The sequence below is a fragment of the Hibiscus syriacus genome, unplaced genomic scaffold (assembly GCF_006381635.1).
Source record: "Hibiscus syriacus cultivar Baekdansim isolate YM2019G1 unplaced genomic scaffold, ASM638163v2 tig00000405_pilon, whole genome shotgun sequence".
NCBI lineage: Eukaryota > Viridiplantae > Streptophyta > Magnoliopsida > Malvales > Malvaceae > Hibiscus > Hibiscus syriacus.
This window is the reverse complement of record NW_024061786.1, coordinates 257,681-275,174: the sequence shown is the minus strand read 5'-3', so window position 1 is coordinate 275,174 and position 17,494 is coordinate 257,681. Positions and strand designations below refer to the sequence as shown.

At 32.8% G+C, this 17,494-nt stretch overlaps 1 pseudogene; it reads right to left on the bottom strand.

Moving 5' to 3' along the window:
* Nucleotides 1-716: 716 nt before the first annotated feature.
* Nucleotides 717-5,867, bottom strand: LOC120205339 (annotated as a pseudogene).
* Nucleotides 5,868-17,494: the final 11,627 nt, after the last annotated feature.

Below are 17,494 nucleotides of genomic sequence, written 5' to 3'. Positions count from 1 at the left end.
ACTAAATGTATAAGTATACTATTTTTCTTAATTTTCACGTCAATTCTTTCGTCGACCGTTAAAAATAAATAATTTAATTAACATCATTTAAATAATTAAATAATTTGATTTACCTGATAACTTTTTTCCTCCCTACCTGCACTCAACCTAAAACAACGAATGTTACACATATTTTAACTCATGATTAAAATTGAATTTATAGTTAAAATCAAAACATTTTTTTAATTAAAAATAACATTTTTCTTTCATTTTAACCCTCGTCGTCTAACTATACAAAATTATCTAAACCAATAATATCCCTATATCAATGCCATGCCATCTGTGGAAAGTTCTAACAATACATGCAAGTAGAGTGGAACAACAGCATAAGCAAATGAATCCAATCTCGTTGTTATATAGAATACCAATCCAAAATGCGTTAACTTCCTGTAAATTTTATACATTTTATAGAAGTTTACTTGCACCCCTAATGCCTTTGATTTTGTAAAAGTTGGTTTCTCTCCACTAAGACTAATTTCTTTAAAAATTTAAGAATTCAAAAATAAACTTGTTGGTATTTAGTTTATTGGGAAGCGTTTACAGTAATACTTGTTTGGATCAATATAAAGTTATAATTGATATTGTGATTCTGCAGTTCCCATCGTCTTTCACCTGAGAATCAAACCATGCATTTCAAAAGGATAGGGTAAAACCCCCAAAAGAGGGAAACCAGAAAATTAAAACAAACCAAAATTTACATTCTGAAAGTGTCGGCTTTTCATCATCTATGGCAATCTCTTTGACAGAATATCCAAATGAACAATAAATTAATTGACTCGACGATCAGATTATAGATCATAAGTTCATATTACCGACCCATTCCCATGCCATGCTTTTGGTACTCCCCATCACCAACAGAGCATGGTCTGTAGTAGATGTCACAGTGGTAACTACCTATGTAAGATGAGAGAGGTGAGGCCGAAAAGTAGTGTATCTTGAACCAGTTATGGCAGATTGCAAGTTTAGAGGAAGTAATCAGGCGTTCTGCGGATAAAATCTGGTTCTCCTCTCCTTGGAGCTGGTTCAAACTGCAGGCCAGATGTACTTTAGAGTTTTACGCACGAGAAAAAAAAAAGAAATTGATGGCGGAACGAAAAGAGGTAGGAGAGAGAAGGGTACCTGGATGAATGTCTGACTGTTGCAATCATCAACTTCCAAGATCGACGCCATGTTTCCGCAGCGACAACAGTAATTCAGGGCACTAAATATAGTAACTACCTTCTGTTCCTGTAGCGACGACATAATTTTGGAATCAGAAAACAAGCAATTTATAATGAGTATACAAGCAAAAACTAATACTCTATTCTAAAACTTTATGTGAGAGATTAAGAACATGGGATGGAGGGAAAAACAATTTAGCATTTTGAGAATCTTGATTACATGTGCCCAGTTAAATCCATCCAGAACCAGCTGATGAGCTCTAGCAATCAATTTTAAGCTGTCTGTATGGTTGAATTGTTCAGATATATCCTGCACAGAGGAATGCAACATTTTAATAATTAAAATAACTGAGAAAAGGAAAGTCAATCACAGAAACGTCAAAAGAATGGTCAAATTGAATATTAGTTACCTGGCCAAAGGTATAACCAGCACCACGTGGTGAGATACCCCAACCGCAACGATCATCAGGATCAGACCACAATAAATCACATGGGCCCTTCATGAGGAACCTCTTGAACACGATCAAAGTTTCTTATATTATCCAGGGTTTCAATTGACGGGGACAATCCACCATGCAGACAAAATATTTCTGACTCCACCTGAAATGAAGAAAACAGCACTGTATCAGTGAATGGCAACACCAAAGTCATTTTTAACTTCCCCAGATTTTCACTTCAGTTCCATATAGTAAAAAGGCTATAAAGCTTATATCTTCTTTTTTCTTTTTGTAATGAGCCACAGATATCCCGCCTATCCGTTTAACATAGTAATAAAGTTGGCTATCATAAAACAATTAATCTTCTGCAGTGAAAAGCACATGTGTGAAATTTTTAGCACCATCTGTAATCTACCCAAAACAAACACGAGAAACATCCAATTGCTTTCATGGACATTCTAAAAATATTTACTGCCATTTTTTAAGGTAGGCACTAAGGGACTTCTAGATACTGCTTAAATTGGTCTTGATATGCTGTAAAATAATAATAGATAGGGATTTACAAACCCAAATGTTTCTTGGTCGGCGAATAAGGCAAAATGTGATTATTCAAACTCCAAAGCTGAAATAGGAATAAACATCTTAATGATAACATAATACTAATACCAAAATGATAAAATGTATGGAGGACAAAAGTCAACTGGAAAGCCCAAAAAATAGAGGCCTACTAAACATAAAGGTTGAAAATCAAAAGACTAATGACGGTAGGAATGCTTTTAGTTCTTTCCTTGACTTTACATAACTATTACCTTAAATTAAAATAGTATACACATTGCATTAATTCAACTTACCAAAGCAGTTAATGGAAAATAGTCAAACAGGTCTGTAAAGATCTTCCAAACGTTAGCATTGCCATACCTGAAAGTAATCACCAGAAGAAGTATTATCATGGATTTACAAGAAGAAGAAACAACTATCTTGTTTCTAGTTTCTACATTAGTACAATTTCCCCGAGGGGTATACCATTTTATATATCATATAATTTGACGTAAATACAACACCGTTTATTTTCTTAACTGAAAAAATAGTTTACTAAAGCTAGTACATTAATGGCTGATAATACATCCTTCGAAATGAAGGTTGTTTGCAGAACTCACTTTCTCAAACATTCATCATAAAACCCATAAGCTTGTGTGATCTGCCAAGAAGAGAAGGAATGACCCAAGAATTAGCTGGGCACCGGGATAAGATGGTAAATATTCCATATTGAACTGAGTTAAGACTCTGATGCAAATTATAACACCATAAAATCTCAAACTTTTCGTGTATCTGTCTATGCACACATGTATTGGGACAGACAAAGTGGAAAGAGCTGGAAGAATTATGCAGACTTCAAACCTGGCGACTCTCATGATTTCCTCTAAGAATGGTAATCCGCTGCGGGTAACGGACTTTCAAAGCCGCCAAGAGCTGAAAGAGGAAAAAGAAAAAAATTGAAATCATTATCAACTAAAAGGAAGGCATATAGGATTAAGTTAGCTTTTGAAGTCTAAAGGTGTAGATCTCACTTTACAAAACTTATGCTAGCACGAAACAAGACAAAGCTTATGGTTGCAAATGTAATCAATAAATTCAATATAATATGTATATTCATGATCAGCGAAAGGAACAGCAGGCAACCTTATTCTAGCATGGAGTATACTCTCATAGAAATAGAAAGTAGAATCCGACAAAAATGTTTCCTATCATATTCTGCATTAGATTGAATTTAATGTGCCTCAAATAGATAGAGGGCCAAAAGAGCTAAATAAGAGAAAATGCAGCAACTCAAAACTCCACATCCGAAGGAAAATTTTCCAAAAGGCAAAGGCAACTCAAAATTATTGGGTTGAAGGCCACTGATACTAAAACAAGTCAGGTGCTGATTGGAGGATTGGCCAAATTTATTCACACAGCTATCAGTCAGGGCCCTAATAATCTAATCCAAATTTCTTCTTAATGTGCTGTTTCTGCCTTCCGGCCACATTTCAGAAGCAATTAAAAATAAATTTTCAGGACAAAAGTAGAAGAAGGCTTTTTGTAATTAACAGTACATACCATAACGGTTTCAACTGAATAGTACCCACGATCGGCATAATCTCCCATAAACAAGTAGTTTGTATCCGGACATTGTCAATGAGGATAAAACTAACCGTAAGGCATAGCCTGAATGTAAAGACTGATATAAGCAATGGAAAATGCAAAGAAAATTTGAGTAACAGATCAGGCGAGGCAACTGAGTTGTATAAGTTGTAAAAAATCCTAAGAATGCCCGAAGAACTCTAGTGTAAGGTCATTATGATTATATGAGATAAAACATTAAGTAGAATTTTTTTATCAAAACAGAACTGTTATGCAGGAAGTCCTAGTCGCCGAGAGACACTAAGGCTCCCTCTGTACTTTCCCTACGTTGGAATTCTAAGAGCGTTTTGCCTCCAATCTCACCACAGTCCCATTTGTGTAGCTTTTCGCCACACCCCCAATTGGGAAACCATGCCTCACCACACCTCAAATTCTGACTGGAGCTTAAACCCTCCAACTCCAGTGCAGGGGGTAATCTCCAGTTTAACCCTTTCACTTTTTTCTTCTAATTTTATTATTATACTAAATTTAACATAAATACAAATTTAGGTTTTTTAATATCAAATACTTTTAATATATTTTATTAATATATATAAATATAATATAAATAATTTTTAATACTTTAGTTTTTAGATAAATATAATTTAATAACTTTAAACTATTAACATTAATAAAATTTATAATAATGTCTTTAGTACTTAATATAATTATGATTTTAATAAATGTAATTATTATATATACTCATTTTAATATTTTACACTCAATGATCATTTTATACTTCCATCTCCCTCCAAGCACATCCTACTACTGATTTTAATTACACTGCTATGTTCCTCAATCTCCCTAATTAAACTCACCGCCATCACAGTTCTCAATCTCATTGGAGCTAATTTCACAGTCCATCCAAATGGAGCCTAAGCAAATATCCAAATTACATTTGCTAAATAAAAATACCTCTGCAAGATCCAAAACCAGTCTTCAAAATTTGAGAACTCAACTAATTAATTTAAGCATTCCCTCAGCTGAAACAGAAGAAATAAATAAGGGGAAAAAGGTAACAATCAAAACAAGTACCTTCCCCCCAATTCGAAAAAGTTCAGCAAGATCATGAAACTGCCCATGAATATCACCACAAATAGTCACAGGGCTTTTCACAGGCTGTGATAAAAATATAAAACAAAACATGTCAATGTTTTCCCAGCTCAAGGATAAGGAATCTCATCATCTCTAGCTTACATTGGCCAATAAACACGTAGAGATCATGGCGGCCAGATGTCAGATACAAAACACAATACTAAAATAATAAACCTGGACATTGCTTTCTCCCATTAATATTTCCTTTGCCTTGTCGCATAATGCTCTGACCTAAACAAGGTAACACGAAAACAGAGTTACTAACATCTCTATTCCGGCCAGGCCAAACAGGGAAGAAAAACGAGGACTTCCATTAATCAAACTGAGAACAAAATCATTAAAATAAACGAAGAAAAATCTTGCACTAAACACACAAAATCAAATACAAATAAATTGTTCTGAATTGAAGAGAGAAGGAAATTGCTCTTTGTATTCATTAATTATAAATAAAATAAAATTCACACGGGCAATAGTATTTGTAATATTGCAATAATGTCTTAAAACAATTCAATTCAAAATCGGTTTTATATTCATTTTGCAGCCGAAATAAAGCCTAATCGATTGTTCAATTTTAAAAAAAATTAAACTACTAAATTAAGTGCTCAAAATTTCCATACTTTATTGGAAAACAAACAGATCCAGAGGGGGGAAGACAGGTACCTGCTGCTCCGAAAGTGGCTTACATTGCATAAGCTGCGAGACCTGTTCATCGAGATCGATGGCTGAGCCTGTTGGTAATGGATTACCGCCCATATTCGATATATAAGTAGCAAGAATCGAATGTTTGAAATTGTTATCCGGATTAGGGATAACCCTAACCCTGGTTTGGTTTGGGAATGGTTTCTGTCTACACTCTTTAAGGCTCTGATGCTTCTGTGACGAAGGCGAAATGACAGCGCGCGTGAATTGGGGAAACGAGTGGAGCGTGTAGTATGGGAGTATCCGGCGCAGAGCTCAGTTTTAATACATTTACTTTATATTTCCAGAATGATAAATAGTTGATACTATTTAGAATTTGTAATACTTTAGTTTAATTAAAAAAATATTTTATATTTTTAGGATAAATCACATATTTAGTACCTAAATTATTATATTTATTTCGTTTTTGTATATAAACTTTATTTTTTTCAAAATCATACCTAATTTAGTTTAGTTTAGGTTTTAATTTGGTACCCATCATTAAAAAATTAATAGAACTACTAATGTTAAATTTTTCTTTTTTTTTATTTCAATGATGACATGGTATATTATCTTATGATGATACATCAACATCATAGTTAAGTTTTTAATGGTGGAGTACCAAAATAAAACATAAACTAAACATTATGTATGATTTAAAAAAAATAAGTTTGAGTATCAAAACAAAATAAAAATAATAGTTTAAATACTAAACGTATAACTTACTCTACTTTTATGAATTATATTAAGGTAAATTACGTAGTTTGTACCTAAATTATTCATTTTGGTCCATTTTAATACCTTAATTTTCATTTTTTTTAAATCATACTTAAAATTTAGTTTTTATTTCATTTTAGTACATGTTCAAAGTTAATGTTAAGTTTTGAAAAAATTGAAAGTTTAGATACTAAAATGGACCAAAATTGATAGTTTAGGTACTAAACGTGTTAAGTTTTTAACGACGGATACTAAAATGAAACAAAAACTAAATGTTAAGTATGATTTAAAAAAATAAAAGTTTAGGTGTTAAGACAGACCAAAACGGATAGTTTAGATGTTAAATGCATAGTTTACTCATTATATTATGAGTAATCTAAACTACACAGCTAACTATTCAATATTTTAATTTTAGTTATCCAAATTCAAGGACTTCCAAAAGGACCACTAAATTTATATTCTGCTCTTATTTTAGTTACCTAATTGTAAATTTAAATAATAACACGTGTCTCGTGTGACTGACCCAATAATCAGATGAAAAGAAACATTAGCATTAGATTTGTGATTTGAATTTAAATCCTTTTAAGAAAAGTCCACCCTAACCACTACACTCACTTATGTTATTTATATTTTTTTATTAAACTAGTATTTAAATAGAAGTGAAATATTTTGAAAAATAGTATTTTTTATATTTTTATAAAATGTGGTACACAAATTAATTGGCGGTACTATTAGTTATTTAACTTTGATATTTACAGTTTTGTGACACCTATTTTTTTTAAGAGAAAATAATCTCAGTGATCGAAAATGCCTTATAATATACGATTTTGACCAATTTTTTTTTGATTTGCCAAAATGACCAACAAAATCGTAATGCGATCACTAAATCGCAACGCGATCTCCAGTATCGCAAATCAGTTTCCAGATTCGCAACGCGATTTTGACTATCGCATTGCAATTTTCCAAATTCGTGTTGCGATTTTAGAAAATCGCAATGCAAATATGTAAATCGCAACGCGATTCTGATTATCGCAACGCGATAATACAAAATCGCAATGCGATTTTCAAAGCGCCATTAGTATCGCAACGCGTATTTTATTTTCAAATTCCAAACATGAATATTAATATATCCCGTAATCGCAACTCATAACCTAAAACCCTAAATCACAACTCACTCTCATCTTCATCTCTCACTCTCTACGGCGACATCCGTCCCCATCTCCGACGAAATCCGTCCCCATCTCTGGCGAAATCCGTCTATCTCCATCTCTCAGAGCCACCCTTACAATCATTCACGGTCAGAAATGGAAAATCAACCAAATCAACCACCGAGGGTTAGTTTTTTTTAATTATTTTTATTTTGAAATTTTTGCATTATTATTAGGTTTTTCATATTGAAATTGATGATAAGTTTACTGGTAATTTCAATAATAGATTAACCATTTCACTTAGATTGCTTATTAAATTCATTTGATTGTTGTCAATACTGCTAAAATGTTTAGTCTTTAACCCTGTGAAGTTAGTATTTGTCTTTGTTTTGTCTTTTGGTTGAAGTAATGCAATTCATTCAAGTTTCAATTTTAGACAATGACTATTTGAAACCGAGAATCGCAACGCGAAATGAAAATCGCAACGACAAAATAGCAACGCGATTTTAGTTTCGCTTTGCGATTTTCATTTCGCGTTGCGATAGTCAAATTCGCGTTGCGATAGTCATTTTCGTGTTGCGATTTTCATTTTCATGTTGTGATTTTAAGTTTCAGAAACTATTCTTCTTCTTCTGCAAATTGAAACTTGAATGAATTGCATTACTTCAACCAAAAAACAAAGACAAATACGAAATTCATAGTGTTGCAAATTTAAGTTTGAAGAATAAACTACTACTACTCTTTATGTTTATTATTGTTTTTGGTATATCTTCACAGTGTAGTTTTTGGTATATCTAACTTGGTATGTTTATTGTTTTTGTAGAACTTTTTTTCGGCTCAATTGACCTTAAGGAATAAAATAAGCCTAGTCACTAGAATTGCGTCGAAGCTTTCACCTGTACAAAGAAAATTGTTTGAGGATACTTGCTTCGGGCCATGGCTGAAAGTACAACATCCGGGTGGAGATGTTATGTTGACCCATTTGTGGCTTCAGACCATGACTAGCGATCTACCCGAGAGTATAAAACATGGTAATGAAGAGATATGGTTTCATTTTCCACCGGCGTATACGTGTTTTGGGCGGGAGGAGTTTTGCTTAATCACTGGTCTATGCTTCGGACACGATGATGTAGGTCGATACACTAGTCATATTACCCGCCCATTATGGTTATCCCGGGTTTTTCCTGAGCTGTCAATGGAGAAGCCGAATTTACAAGTCGACGACTTGATGAGATTATTTAATAAGAAAGATGGTTTTACTAGGATGGATGACGTCGATGTTGTCCAAGTATGCCTTTTAGTACTTTTGCATGCCGGTTTTTTAGGCATAGAGGCCAAACAACCTATTCCTAAGGACCTAATATTATTGGTAGAGGACCTAAATGCATGGAACCTTTTTTCGTGGGGTTCGTATCTATGGAAAGCTACCTGGAATAAGTTGTCGTCTGCCTTTGATGACCGAAAAAGTTTGCGTGGCGATGATTCCAAATACACTTTGTCAGGCTTTATTTGGGCCTTTAAGGTAAGAATTTCTATATAATGTTTCCAAAATTATAATTAATTATTTAACAATTACTAATGTTTGTGTATTATATTGTTTGTAGATTTGGATATTTGAGGCTTTTCCCGACATGCAGACATGTGCATTAAAAACTTCAAATGATATTCCTAGGGCTATTTCCTGGAAGAGGAAACGGCGGCTGTTGGATTGGGAAGAGTTACTACGGTATACGACAATAAATGATGTAAGTTAACACAAATACTACCATATATAAACAAGTTATTACTAGTACAAGTTTAACTTTGTTTGAGCTTTTATATTGTTAGGAGGCCAACACTCCATTACAGATGCTGAGCTTTCCACTGATTGGTGGCAAGCTAGTAAGCATTTTTTGATGGCACAGATGATGAGCAGCCTCCACTTCGAGAGCCATCACCTCACCTAGAGCCATCACCTGATCGACCACACTATACACCTCTACAACGAGATCCATCACCTATTCTGTCACATCATCGAGCCTCTTCTCTACCATCATCTCATGATAGGCGACTGGCAAAGATGCCACGACATTTATCTCCCTGTTCTCCACCTCTACCTCCACGGGATGAGTTAGGGGAGTTACGTGATGAGGTCAATGCCTTGCGTGAGGAGGTCGGTACTTTACGCGATGACAATAGTGCATGGCGTGATGAGGTATATACTTTACGTGGTGAGGTAGCCGCTCTACGTGAGATGGTAGTATCGTTGCAGAATGAGGTTCATACTCTAGGCAACGAGGCAAGTTTAATATTTTTTATATTTAACTTGATTTACTCGTAATTTCACTTAGATTAACCATTTCACTTAGATTGCTTAGTAAATTCATTTGGTTGCTGCCAATACTGCTAAACAGTTCTAAAATAACCCTGTAAAGTTTGTCTTTTGGTTGAAGTAATGCAATCCATTCAAGTTTCAATTTGAAGAAGAAGAATAGTCGCAACACGAAACTTAAAATCGCAACGCGAAAATGACTATCGCAACGTGAAAACCGCAATGTGAAAATGAAAATTGCAACACTGATTTATTTTCGCGTTGCGATTTTGGTTTCGCGTTGCGATTTTTATTTCGCATTGCGATTATCTTGTTGCGATAGTCAAATTCACGTTGCGATAGTCATTTTCGCGTTGCGATTTTAAGTTTCGTGTTGCGATTTTAAGTTTCAGAAACTATTCTTCTTCTTCAAATTGAAACTTGAATGGATTGCATTACTTCAACCAAAAAACAAAGACAAATACTAACTTCACAGTGTTGCAAATTTAAGTTTCAAGAATAAACTACTACTCTTTATGTTGTCCTTGAACATGCACTAAACCTATATGTTGTCCTTTTAAATGTTTATATAAGTGCTTACTTATGGAATGTTATCTGATGCATTTTGTGAACTATGATAGAATAATGACTTGGGTGAATACCATGCAAGTTTAAAATATATTTGTCTTTGTTTTCACTGTTTAATATCATGTATGTTTATTTACTGATTTATGTATTAATTTATTTTTAGCGGCCCGATAAGGTGGATACTTTACGTCGGGTTTTTCTTGCACGACGGGGTTCACGCATCAAACGGCATGCATGTGCCATTACGTCTGCGTTCACTCCAATAGTGCGAAAACTCCGTAAGAAGAAGCCCAACTCACATGTCATCGTTCAAGAGGCCTCTCCTATCGTTCAAGAGGCCCCTATCATCCCTCAAGAGTCCCCTCCCACCGTTCAAGAGGCCCCTGTCATCGTTGAAGAGGTCCCTCCCACCATTCAAGAGCCCGATTCACACGGAGTAATATGTCGAATTATTGAGAAACCCTCTCACGTGCCGGACATGATGGATGAGTGTTGGCTTTCGTATGAGTTACCGGTCAGTACCATTCCGGCAGATGAAGTGGATAGGAGAAAACTACCGGAAACAATTCTGGATAATACCCTTTGGGCTAAGACCGCAGTTGATTTTTATCTACATGAGCGGAGCCAGGGGTGTTACGCTGATATATACAAACTCAACGATGATATGCATTTGTTGCTTGATCGGTCTTGGTGGGGTGTGTTATTAGGGGTTGAAGACAATGGCTATTTCGATGAGGGGGTAAGTCTTATATTTTTCTTATATTTCATTTTGATTAATTTTTTTTAAATTTATGTAATTCACTAATATATGTCTTTTTTTGTAAAACAGCTTATTGAAGCATGGGTGTCACGTCTTCTAATAATAAGGAAAATGAGGAAAAATTAAAAAAAATACGCGATATACAATTATGCCGACGTCTTTTCACGTAGTTCACTTGAAGAATCAACGAGATGAATCATATGTGTTGGGTAATGGACAAGCTAAACTTTATCCTGCATGGTGGGAGGTCGATAAGGTTAGTATTTATTTTTAAAATATTTTAAAGGTGTTCATAAATAAGTGCGCAATTGAATTATTACTTATGATTGTAGGTGTTTATCCCTGTTTTGGAACATAATCATTGGTTTCTCGTCGAGCTTCATCTCCCATCCATGAAGACAATAGTATACGACAGCATGATAAATTACATATCATTGTCTGATTTGAGAGATATTATTATGGAGCTCTCATTTGGCTAAATTCTTGGATGTGATTAATTATTGGACTTATTCTGGAAACAAGAAGCCAAAGAAGTTCAATGTTACAGTTATCAGAGACGAGACCGCGCCACAACAAAGGCAGGGAGCCAGAGGGGATTGTGGTCCTCTCGTATGCATGTGCTTGGAGCGTTTGACGACAGGAAGTATACAGTTTCTACCTCCCACCGATAGAGATAGAGGTGCAGTAGGCTTGTTGTTTCGGTATTTTATGGCTAGAGCGATATATGCGAGACACTGTCTACCTGCATTTGCATTATGAAAGTGTCCATAAACAATTGGTAAGTCAAATGCAAGTATTGTTAAGTACCTAGAATTCAATAATTTGCTGTTTGTTGGTTTTAGATGTGTAAAAAGTGTTGTTTGAGCAAATGTTTGGTTTCTGCAGGTTAATCCTGAAGTGAGCTGCGTGAAATTGATGTATGGGTGCTTAAACAACTGTCTGGGGTACACTTTTTTTGATTGTTTAATTGATTCTTAAAAGTTGATTTGTTTAATTGATGAGGAAAATAAGAATTATTATTATTTTTTGCTTGTTTAATTGATTTGTAAAAGTTGATTTGTTTAATTGATGTGTAAATAATTCTTATTTGTGCCTGTTTAATTGATTGAAATGTAAAAGTTGATTTGTTGATTTCAATCTGCAACATATTGAAGGCAAAAGACCTGTTGAAGGTACACTTTCGCAACGCTGAACTCAAAATCGCAACGCGAAAGTCAAAATCGCATGCGAAAGTCAATTCGCGTTGCGATAATCTAATACGCTTTGCGATTTTCTCGTTGCGATAGTCAAATTCCCGCTGCAATAATCAAATTCGCGTTGCGATATTCAAATGAATGTGTAATAAGTGATAACAACTGAACATATCATAGCAATGTTCAAACTCAAGTTACTAATACATGCCTAACTGAAAATGTTAAAAGTTTACACATAAAATACACATAATACAACGTTTGCATTTAAAAATCACCTAAGTTAATAGTCCCAAAAGGTGAAGTTGGTTGTGATTGGGATTTTGATTTTGATTGCGATTTTGATTGCCTTTTGCTTGACACCATATGAGCTTTGGATTTTGATGAGGATCCATATTTTGGTAGAGGAAAAGATGATTGTGATGGCACTAGTGAAGTAATTCTGGCATATTCCAGTTATACTCCCGTGGCATTTTCTTCGGGGACTTTTCTTCGGGGATTTCTTCTTCTTCTTCTTCTTTTTCAGGGTTATATGAATTACAGAATGGATGTTCAACATGTTCATTCACAGTCGTAACTTCCTCCTCATTATCATCAACAACATCTTCCTCGGCAGCGGCTGTTTCATCATCAAAATTCGGGTATTGACTAATATCAAAATCATTACACACAGGGTCTGTTTCTTCTTCTGAAACATCATCAAAATCCGAGTATTGGCCAAGATCAAAGTCCGGGTATTGACCAAGATCAAATTTCGAATACTGACTAGTACTCACAATTTTTTCTGTTGGCTCATCATCATCTAACTGGTCAATACGAAAACCGAAATTTGGTGCTGAAAGTTGATTGAGATTTGGATTAAGGAAAGGTTGTGGGTTTTGAGATTGTGTTTGGTATTGGAAATGTGGTGAAACAAAATTTGTTTGGTGATGAAATTGTGGTGGAACCATTAAATTTTGAGTACCATAAACTGGGGTTGAAAAACTTAGTTGATTACTACTCGCTACTGACCCAACTTCACTACTTCTAGGTTCAACAACATACAATGTAACATCATCTTGCGAAACACTAATGTAAGCAATGAATCGTTCAACATCTTCATTGTCGGTTAACAAATAAACTTTACCTTTTCTCTGATAAGATAGCCTAAATCCACTTAGGGGCTCTAAATTCAATTTATTTGCAACACGTAACATTAGAGTTTCATAAGTTAACTTTTTTAATGGCAGTTTTAGTTGAAGATTCATGGGTAAAGGCATATATTGTAAAACACCATGAACATTCTCCCATGACCCTCCAAAACACAAATCTATCCAAACATGATCAACATTAGATGATTTCATTATTGTAAATTAATTTACTAAACAAACAAGATGCGAAACTAAAACCTGTTGCCGGATGGGGAAGGATGTCGTTGGATATAGGATGTCGTTGGATATAGGAACGGATGTCACCGGAGAGAGTGATAGATGGAGATGGAATGAGTTGTGATTTAGGGATTTAGGTTATGAGTTGATGTTACTGCGTAGTTATATACCCAAAACATTTGTTTTGCGAAACTAAAACCTGTTACGAATGTGAAATTCAGTGTTGCGATAGTCAGAATCGCGTTGCAATTTACATATTCGCATTGCGATTTTCTAAAATCGCACGCGATAGTCAAAATCGTAATGCGATAGTCAAAATCACGTTGCGAATCTGGAAACTGATTTGCGATACTGGAGATCGCGTTGCGATTTAGAGATCGCATTGTGATTTTGTTGGTCATTTTGGAAAATCGAAAAAAAGTTGGTCTAAATCGTATATTATAAGGCATTTTCGGTCACTGATGTTATTTTCTCTTTTTTTAAATGTGTAATTAGATATGACTTTTTAAAAATACATGTGTCCATACTTGTAATTGTAATATTTAATAGGTAACATATATTATCACTTAACAAAATAAAATCAAAGTTACAAGCATAAATCAATCATAATTGAACATTTGTAATTAAAAAAAAAGTAAAGTACATAAATGGTTCTCTGATTATAAGGTATTGTTTTTTTTAGTCCTTCAACTATTAAAAGTTATAAGATAGTCCTTGATTATAGAACGCTGGTTTATATAGTCACTCGACTATTAATAATTAAAAAAGAGTCATTTGACTAGTCATATGTTCCAAACTTTTCTTTTCCCCTTAAAAATTAATGGTGTTTGAGTTGAGTGTTAATATGTTGACTGAGGTATGATAAAATTTTATTCTATAACCGTTTGAGATGTATTTTATGGATTGGTTCTCTGTTTATATTATGATATCGAGCTAATGCTTAAAGTATTATGTCGTTAAGCAGTGTTTGAAAGCAACGACGGTGACAATAGACATCATTAAAATATGATTTTATCATATCTCAATCAATAAATTAACATCCAACTCAAACTATCGTCAAATTTTTAATCGAAGATGACGAGTTTCAAACATATGAATAGTTAGGTGACTATTTTATAACTTTTAATAGTCAAGGGACGCTCGAACTAACTTATCTCAGTGGTTAAAATAATCGTTGTTGTTCCTAGAGCTCATGAGTTCGAGCACCAACAGCTACAGCAGGGTGATTGAGCGTTTATTGTCAAATAATTGAGAATATTTAGAAAATATACTATTTTGTATTCACCTTAGCTTAATAAAAAAATACATCATCCTATGATCGGGGGACTATTTGTATTCTTTACTCTTTAAAAAACTATTGATACCTAATTCCTAAAAAATGAAATTTAGGTATCTAGTTATACTAAAAAAATTAGGCATCTAATTGTAATAAAAAGGTAGGTATAAAATTAAAACATTAAATAAAAATAGATGTCACGTAGTTAAGGATGGCTATGAAATATTTAGAATAATTGGATGATCACAATCTGAATTTACAAACCTACATAAAAGTTTAAATCTAATTTTATCCATAAATTATTTGAGTATAATTATATGAATTTATACTTAAACATTAATATCCATTAGATATATGAATTTATAAAAAAAAAATCTAAATTAAGATTTTAATTTTTTGTTAAGTATTTTTTTAATATGAATCCACTTAAAAATATTATTTAGATTATAATCTCATTAAAAGCAAATATATTCTTAAACTTAAAGTCAGACTGTAATATATATATATATATAATTTTAAGTTTAAATATGTGTGTGACTTTAAATGGAATAATAAATATTTAAATTATCTATATTTTAAATCTACAATGAATAACAATTTTTAACATCTACATTCACAGTACTTAATTCATAAAATATAATCAAATATCTAAAAATTTAAATCTATCCTCTAAATTATTATCTTCACACATAAATATCAAATTTAAATATCCAATTAATCAATTTGATATTAATTTTTAAAAATACAGTTTAAAATTTAATTATTTAAAATTAACATTAAAAAGTGATTTTGAAAAGATAAAATATTCTTTTTAAATATTGTATTATATAAATTTAAAATAAATAATTAAGGATGAAAATATAATTTCATTGAAAAAATGATTTTTCATAGCAAAAACTAGAAATTTGAGCTTTCGAAATTAGATTGAAAATTATTTTTAAACCATAATTTTAAATCAAATTTACAGTGTTTGACATTATTTATAGGGTGAAAATCACTTTACTATAGCTAGAAGTATTCCCCAATGTTATTAAAATCGGACCAGACCGCCCGGTTCAACCGATTGAACCATGAACTGGTGGCCTGTCCGGTCCGGTTAACTCTCAAAATCGGATTAGCACAGAACCGATAAAGAACCGGTTGAAAACCGAGAAAACCGGGGTGAACCGGCTGAAAACTGGTAAAACTGGTTTGAACCGCCGGTTCACTTTTTTTCTTTAAAAAAAATTAAACCAAACAACATCGTTTGTTCAACGAGCCGAGTCAAATTCGAGTATTGCTGAGCTCGACTCGAATTCGAAAACTTTAAAAGTAAGCTCAACTCGACTCAAAAACTCACGAGCTAAAAATTTTCAACTCGAAATATAATATTAAAACTTGAAATAGAAAAGGCTCGAACTCAAAAAAAATTTAGAAGTTCGATTGAAGCCTAAAATTTGAGCTCAATTGAAGCGAAAGAATAGTTCGCTTTGTGCTCACCAAAAGGCTCCATGATTTTGAATGTCAAATTACCTCTATTATTTATAGAAGTAAGTTGGGATGCTCTTCTATGTTTCTTAGCTATGTGGGATTGTTTTGTTCTCATATTTTTACTTTTTAAACTTTTGGGATACTCTTCTATGTTTCTTAGCCATGTGGGATTGTTTTTTTTTTAAACAATTAAACCAAATGACATCATTTATTATGATTTTTTTAAACCCCAAATTTATTTTTTTGATTATAGTTATATAATTATATTTATTATTTAATATGTTTTAACTTAAATATTATGTTGTAGTTGATTTGAATCATTTTGTTTCACTTGATTTTATGGTTTTTCATTTATACATTTTATGACTTGTGATATTTTTATACTTTTTAATATTGTAAACTTAAAAAAAGTGTTATATATATATTAATATTGTTTTGAATATTATGTAAAATTAAAAAAATTTATTATTTTATATAAAATTCGGAACCCGATTGAACCAGTAAACCAGTACCTTTACCGGTTCAATGTCCAGTCCAATTTTGAAAACATTGGTATTCCCAAACTGACTGTACAACTATTATTAAAAAATTAATTAAAAATAAATATCTAAATTGTATTACTTTTCTTAAATATGTGTCTAAACTATATGGACGTTAAATTCTACTATTTAGACACTACAATAAAAAATAATATAATTTAAATACTTATTTTTTTAGTCAAGTCTTAAAATATACATTAAATCACATAAAATTTATAGATAATTTAAAATGTACATAATTCTCAAATTTTTTTCTTCGGAATAAAGATCCATCACCATTAAATGGTGATTCTCAAATTAAACGACCTTATAATTATAAGACACGCAAGCCCCAAATTGTCCGGTCACCAAACGACCTTTTGTAGATTTTTGGATTCTTTATATTACTAGCTGAATACAAACACCAAAGCAAAGAAAATAAAAAAAACCCGTAAAGTAAACATCACGAAAAAAATCACGGTATCTAGGCTTGTAAATTAACTGAACGTTCAACGAACTGTTCATGAATCGTACGGCGGAAAATTTATTTATGTGTGTTTATTTATTAAATGAACGAACATGAACAAGATTTTACGTTCGT